General features: G+C 38.8%; 1 non-coding gene across 1 annotated transcript; it reads right to left on the bottom strand.

Annotated features, from left to right (window-relative positions):
- Positions 1 to 4,504: 4,504 nt before the first annotated feature.
- LOC145060864 (small nucleolar RNA R71) lies at positions 4,505 to 4,611 on the bottom strand. Its single transcript, XR_013687046.1, has one exon. It is a non-coding gene; the product is annotated as a small nucleolar RNA R71 (small nucleolar RNA).
- Between the last annotated feature and the right edge of the window lie 2,459 nt (positions 4,612 to 7,070).

The following is a 7,070-nucleotide window of genomic DNA, read 5'->3' as shown; positions in this document are numbered from 1 at the left end:
ATTTTGCAAGGAATATTGAATAAGATCAAATTGAGATAATTTAATTGTTGATTTACATTATTTGCTTTTTGATCCTTATGTTTTGAAAAGTTTAAAACTTGTCCTCAAGTTTTGAAATTTAAGTTTTGTGATTAAAAGTTTAATTTGAATAATTTAAATTTCAAACCCTAGAATTTTACAAGTTAAAATTCAACCCTATACTATTATATGATTACAAGCTTAATATATATATATATATATATATATATATATATGTATATATATATATATATATATATATATATATATATATATATATATGAGTTAAAATATGCTAGTCTTACCGTTAGTAGGCCTCATTCACGAAGCCGGTCTATAAGGTGGCAAAGGGTGATTCATTGTTTATCATAGTTTGATGGAGCGTGTGTGGCCTACCGGCACATCGAATAGATGATTGTAACAATGAAGGCACCATGTAGATTTGCATGGTAATTCACACCCGCTTTGTGATCCTCGGTATCCCAGTCACAAACTAGGGGGCATATCGAGATTTAAACATGCCATTGAAAGGTTCAATGAATCTCTAAAATCTAGGAATTCTCAATAAAACTTAAGGTTATGTTTTCATGGTGAAGAATTAGTGAATCGTCATTCACTTACCTCCAAATTATTTGCATGATTGGATTACGACATCCCTTTTCTAATATGTAAATAATTTTGTTGGGTCCTAGCCCTAATTTTTCATTTTGGGTGTTTAATTAGGGATCCAATTCTAATCAAACTTTGTCCTTTCTATTTGTAGATGTCGAACGCAAACAACGCTGCTGCTAACTCATTCACGCTAACGAGTCTTTGCTAAAAGGTGACCTTCGATGGTACGAACTTTAGCGAATGGATAAGATACATTCGCACAATTGCACGCTACGAGGACAAAGAGTATGTCCTCGACAAAAAGCTCGAGAAGGTCAACCCGGAAATCGCTACTCCCGAAGAGATGGCTGTCTTTGAGACACACAAACGTGATGCAACGAAAGTCCATTGCATCATGATAGCCACTATGAACCAAGAATTCCAAAAGTCCTATGAGGACATGTATACGTATGAAATGCATTAAGACTTGATGGAGAGGTATCACCAAAGCGCGAGGCAAGAGCGCTACGAGATCATCACTAACATGATAACCGCTAAGATGGGAAATGGAGAATCATTGACTGTACACGTGCAAAAGATGCAACAATATGTTGATCGTCTTCGCAAGTTAAATGTTAGCTTTGGGGAGGATTTGGCCATCTACATTGTTCTTCATTCCTTGCCTTCATGCTACAACCAATTTAGGATGACCTACCACATGAACAAGGAAGAGGTCACCCTAAGAAAACTCCAAGGACTCCTTAGGACTGCTGAGAGCAACCTTAAGGACAAGTCTGCTGCACCATCTCCAGCACCAACTGCTGCTCCTGTTTTGTCTATAGGGCAGGGAAAGGGCAAGAAGAGGAAAGCTCCGTTAAAGAGCCACCGCAAGGGAAAGTCCCAAGATGGTTCTTCTTCTAGTGGGACCAAGGTTGATCCTGCTAAGCCTAACCCTAACCCGAAGGAGGCAGAGTGCCATCATTGCCACAAGATAGGGCATTGGAAGAGAAGCTGCCCAGAATGTTTGCAAGCCATCAAGGATGGAAAGACTAAGCCATCTTTTTGCAGGTATATACACAATTAAATCTAGTAATTCATATCACACTACTTCTTGGCTTCTTGATACAGGATGTGGTTACCACATTTGTTCTGATTTGTAGGGACTAAGAAGAGATAGAGATGGGGAGCAAGGAAGAATAAATCTAATCATGGGAAACAGAAGATCGTCACCTGTCCCCAAGATTGGAGTATATTCTTTAGTGCTTAGTAATGGATTAGGTCTAGATTTAAATAATTGTTGCTACTCGCCAGATATGGCAAGAAACATCATTTCATTTCATGGTTTGTTTAGACAAGTATTTAGATATTCGTTTAATAATATGAATGGTTCTGTTTATGCTTATCTAAATGGTGTTTTATACTTTGAAGCAATGCCTTGTAATGGAATTTATGAAACTGTTATGGTTGTAGATAACCTAGGAAATGATGTGTTGTGTATAGATTCTTCCAATAGTATGGATAAAGCATCTTTGTGGCATTGTCGTTGATATTTGCATATTTAGCCTCATAATAAGTATAGATTTTTATCATTTATTACCTAATTTATTGCATTTCATGGACAAAAGGTACTTAAAAGTGTTTGAATTATATTTCAGTCCAAAAGTGAAGCTCGGAAGAAAAAGGAAGCGGGAGAAGCGGTTGAGAGCTCGGGAATTGAACAAAGAAGAAAAACACTAAAAAAAACACCTACTCGGCGAGTAGGGTTGACTACTCGGCGAGTCCGAGCGAATATTCGAGAATATAGAGACTCGGAGACCCAGAGACTTATCGCATACGAGGATTGAGAGATGGACTCGGCGAGTCGGCACCTGACTCGACTAGTCGTTTTGCATATATAAAGATTACTTCTCAGAACGATGAGGGGGAATTCTGGAACCATTTTGGAGAGGTTAGCTGCGATTGAAGAGCCAAAAAAACCCCAGAGAATGAAGATACAACCTAGAATTCAATTACGAAGGAGATTTAAGGCAATTTTCATCATTCTACTTAATCTTTTGTTTTCCATTATGGCTAAACACTTAGAATTTGTTTGTTAGCTGTTATTTACCTTAATTATGAGCTAAAACACTTAAACTTCTGTTTGGGGATACAAAATTGATGCTATGGTTTGATTATTGGTAGGATTAATTTAATGTTGGTGATTTTTGTTATTTTAGCTTGCTAAAGAACCTTGTGTGTGAATGATAATTAACTTTCTGTTAATAGGAAGGTAATTAAATAGTATGAACATCTTTTGATTATCAACCTCATATGTTTACGTGACCACTTCATCATATGTCTAGGATTAATGAACATGAAACTAGAATTAATAAGAAAGTTAAGTAAATTCATGCGTGAGCTTGTTTGATGACCATCAACAAGAAATTAACTAAAGGACCAAATTAGTTAATTATTGCAAGTCTAAATTAACCCGAATAATTAATCTAGTGAATTTAATTAAGTTAGACAACTGATCACTGTTTGAGTTAGTTATTTCAGTAAGGGTTAGTGTAGTGAACGCGAAGCTAATCATTAGAGTCGGTAGCCAATAAAAGAATTAATCCATTGCACTATTACCATGAAATCAACCATATGATCAATTGAGTTGAACTAAACAGAGGTTCCTTCCCATTATTGAATCTAGATGGTTCTTTGCTTTCCTAGTTTTTAGATTAAGTGATAGTTAGTAAGTTTCTAGTCTTGTAAAACTAGAGAAAACCCCTACTTATTAATTAATTTAGATAAAATTAGTTTTTAGTTTTAATTTCTCGTTCCCTGTGTTCGATACCCTACTTATTTAGCTTTACCACAATTGATAGGTCCACTGCCTTTGTGTGTTTATTTTTATTAAAAAAAGTAGGTTTAAAACTAGTTGAGTTTTACACACATCAAGTTTTTGGCGCCGTTGCCGGGGAACGGTTCTAAAGTTAACATTAAATTCTATTTTTATCAACCCTTTGTGTAAGATTTATCTTACACAGAGTTAATTCTTAGGTAATTTAGTAATTAATATAAGTTTAATAGAAATCCGTTTTCAAAAGTAATTAATTTTTTTTTTCTGTTTTTGCCTTCAACTCGCCGAGTGCACTCGTGCCGACTCGGCGAGTACGTCGCTGATTCACAGTTTTAATTTGTATTTATTTTTTGTTCTTTTTACGCGTTTTTTGTTTTGTTTACAGTTGTTTCATGAACCGATGATCTGATACACCTCTGGTCCCTCCTCTTGAAGACCCGGAATCCGCACTAAGGAGGAGCAAAGGCAAAACCGTTGGAGAATCCGCTTCTTCAAAGAACTCGCACTCAAGAACCTCAAGTCCATTTTCAGCAAGAAAAGGAGCAGCAGATCAGGAGCATCCAGTGCCTCTGTGACAATCGAAGACCCAATTAAAGAAGACACTGAGTACGAGACCGAGGAAGAAGAAGAACCCACGTACGAGAACGAATCCGATTTTGAAGACGATTTAGCTATCACTATGGCTAATATCGATGAAGTCCCCATAGGGGAATGGAAGAAAAGGATGCACGATGACACTGGCCTGGGACTTGTGCAGCCCGTAATTCCTGCTACCGCTACTTTCGAGCTAAAGGGTCATATTCTTGCTCAACTCAAGGAGATTCCTTTTTATGGGAAAGACCACGAAGACGCCTACAAGCACTCGGACGAAGTGAATGATGTGGCTGACTACTTCAATGTACCAAATGTTCCACGCGAGACCCAGCTTCTTCGCATGCTTCCAGTCACGTTCAAGGGTGTTGCAAAGGATTGGCTAAAGTCACTTCCTCCCGGATCGTCAACACATGGGCCAAGATGAAAGAAGAGTTCATAGAGCACTTTTGCCCGCCCTCCAAAATAGCCAAGCTAAAGAAAGCCATTGCCAACTTCGAGCAACAACCCGGAGAATCTATTTATGAAGCTTGGGAGAGGTACAAAGGTCTTCTTAGAAATTGCCCACACCATGACCTCAATAGCCAACAAGAGGTCTCCATCTTCTATGATGGAGTCAATGTCACTACAAGGCAATTGCTCGATTCACAAGGCCCGCTCATGAAGAAGCCTCCCCCAGTAATCAAGGAGCTAATTAAAGAATTATCTAAGCATTCTAGAGAATACCACAATCCAAGAAATGAAGTAAGTCAGGGGGTAGTGAACTCGGCAAATGATAGCATGGTGGCGGTGATAGCTAAGCTCGATAGTCTATATAGAAGGATGACAAAAATGGATCAAACAATCCATGCTATTCGAGTTGGATGTGAGAATTGTAGAGGGCCCCATCTCACAAAAGATTGTGACTTGGATGAAAATGGAAACGAGAAAGCTCAAGTGTTATACTCAAGCGGCGATCGATACGACGAGAATTGGTGAAAACCGAGGAAGGAATGGCTCCCATACGAAGAATACAAGAAGGCTAAGGAGGAGAAATACATGCAGAAGGAGAGGGAATTTTGTCAAAATGAAGAACCTGTAATGGAAAAGAAAGCCGATTTAGAAGAATTGTTCACTAGATTCATAGCCGTGTCCGAAAAGAGACACAATGATCACGATGTTGCAATACACGAGACTGGAAATATGCTAAGGAATCAGCAGGCATCCATTCTAAACATTGAGAAATAGATGGGACAACTTGCACATCAAGTGAACAAAAGAATACCGGGTCAACTTCCAAGTAACACCGAAAATAATCCAAGAATGGAGAATGTGAGTATTGTGACTTCCAGCTATGAAGAAATTTTCACACACGCAAAGAGGATCTCCAATAGGAAGACAAAAAAGGCAGAAGAGTCGGCTCCATCTAAGCCCGACCAGACTCGTCGAGTCCCTCTAATGGACTCGACAATTCCATGCGTTAATGAAAAAACGGTCATTCCCTTAAAGCCATATAATCCCCCTTTGCCATTCCCAATCAGAGCCATGCCTGGTGAAAAGGTTGAAGCTTATAGAGCTTTTATGGAGCATGTTAGAGCCCTACAAGTCAATGTGTCATTTGTAGAAATGATGCTTCAAACGCCCAAGTATTTTAACTTACTAAAGGGTCTCTTTGCTGCTAGGAAAGATTTAGCTGAAGTCGCGGAAATAATATTCAGTGAGTTACCCGAAAAGAAGGGCGATCCGGGGAGTATCATAATTTCGTGCCAATTTGGAAATGCACTTGTCACTCAAGCGTTGACCGACTCGGGTGCAAGCATCAACCTGATGCCTTTCTTTTTCTTCAAGAAGCTGAATTTACCGGAGCCAAGGCCGATAAACATGAAGATCCATTTGGCTGACAAGACAACAATTCATCCAAGAGGCATTTGTGAGGATCTTCTCATTAAAGTCGACAAGTTCATATTTCCAGTAGACTTTGTGGTGCTTGATATGGAAGAAGACCCCGAAATTCCGATTATTTTGGGGAGGTCATTTTTAAACACCGCATGTGCATTAATTGATGTATGTGACTCTACACTAACGTTGAGGGTAGGAGATGAGTAAGCAATATTTAGAGCTTTACTGGAGATCAAACAAGAAGAGGAAGGAAAAGAAGAGATCTCATTTATCGATTTGGATGATGAGATACTACAAAAAGAACTTGCACTTTTGCAAGAAGAAGATCCAAGCAAGTTTTTGCTACCTTCTGGAGGTAATGGAGATTTTGACAAAGACTTGGAGGAGATAGAAAAGTTGCTGAAAGGATCCAACTCGGAAAACACAGTGGAAATGGTGAAATGCGATCCGACTCGCCGAGTCACTTTCCTAGACTCGACGAGTCCAGTCGAAATTACCAACAACTTGGATGACTTAGATCTGCTTGTTGCTAGTTCTCTGCATGTGTTGGACATGGATGTTTTTCCTCATTCTTTAGAAGAACAAACAACAGAAGGAGAAATGGATACTGAAGTTCAACACGTTCATATAGCATGTTTTGATGCAATTCCGCTTGAAGATGAGGTAAGCACTGAAAAAGAGGAGAAGGCAAGGGATAGGAGAGTTGATACTGATCACCCATTCATTACCAAACCTAGAGCACGAGCTTTCACAAAATATGAAGTAATTAAGTTTGAGGAAAAAAAGGCGTAAGAGAAGGTGCAAAAGAATGGGGTGAAGAAGAAAAAGAGGAGAAGGGAATTTCAAGCAGCTGAGGATGATGTTGTAAGAAAGAAGAGAGAGGAATTAAAAAGGGCTTACAAAAAGAAGATTCACACTTACAAAACGAAGTACAAACCACAAAAGATTAGGCGTGCGTTCCCGATGCTAGAAGATGATGAGACGTAGATGGGAAGGAGTCCAGCTAACGACTCCTTAAAAAGAAGCGCTTGGCGGGAGGCAACCCGTTATTTAGAGTTTGCTTTCTTTTATCTTTTTAGTTTTGTTTGATTTTCGTTTTTAGGATTTTAATTTTCCAAATCGTCGGACATGTCTGCTTGAGTGCGTATGGCCTAAGTGT

The sequence above is a fragment of the Lactuca serriola genome, chromosome 6 (assembly GCF_051521515.1).
Source record: "Lactuca serriola cultivar US96UC23 chromosome 6, Lser_US96UC23_V15, whole genome shotgun sequence".
Lineage (NCBI taxonomy): Eukaryota > Viridiplantae > Streptophyta > Magnoliopsida > Asterales > Asteraceae > Lactuca > Lactuca serriola.
This window is presented reverse-complemented; position numbering and strand designations above follow the sequence as displayed.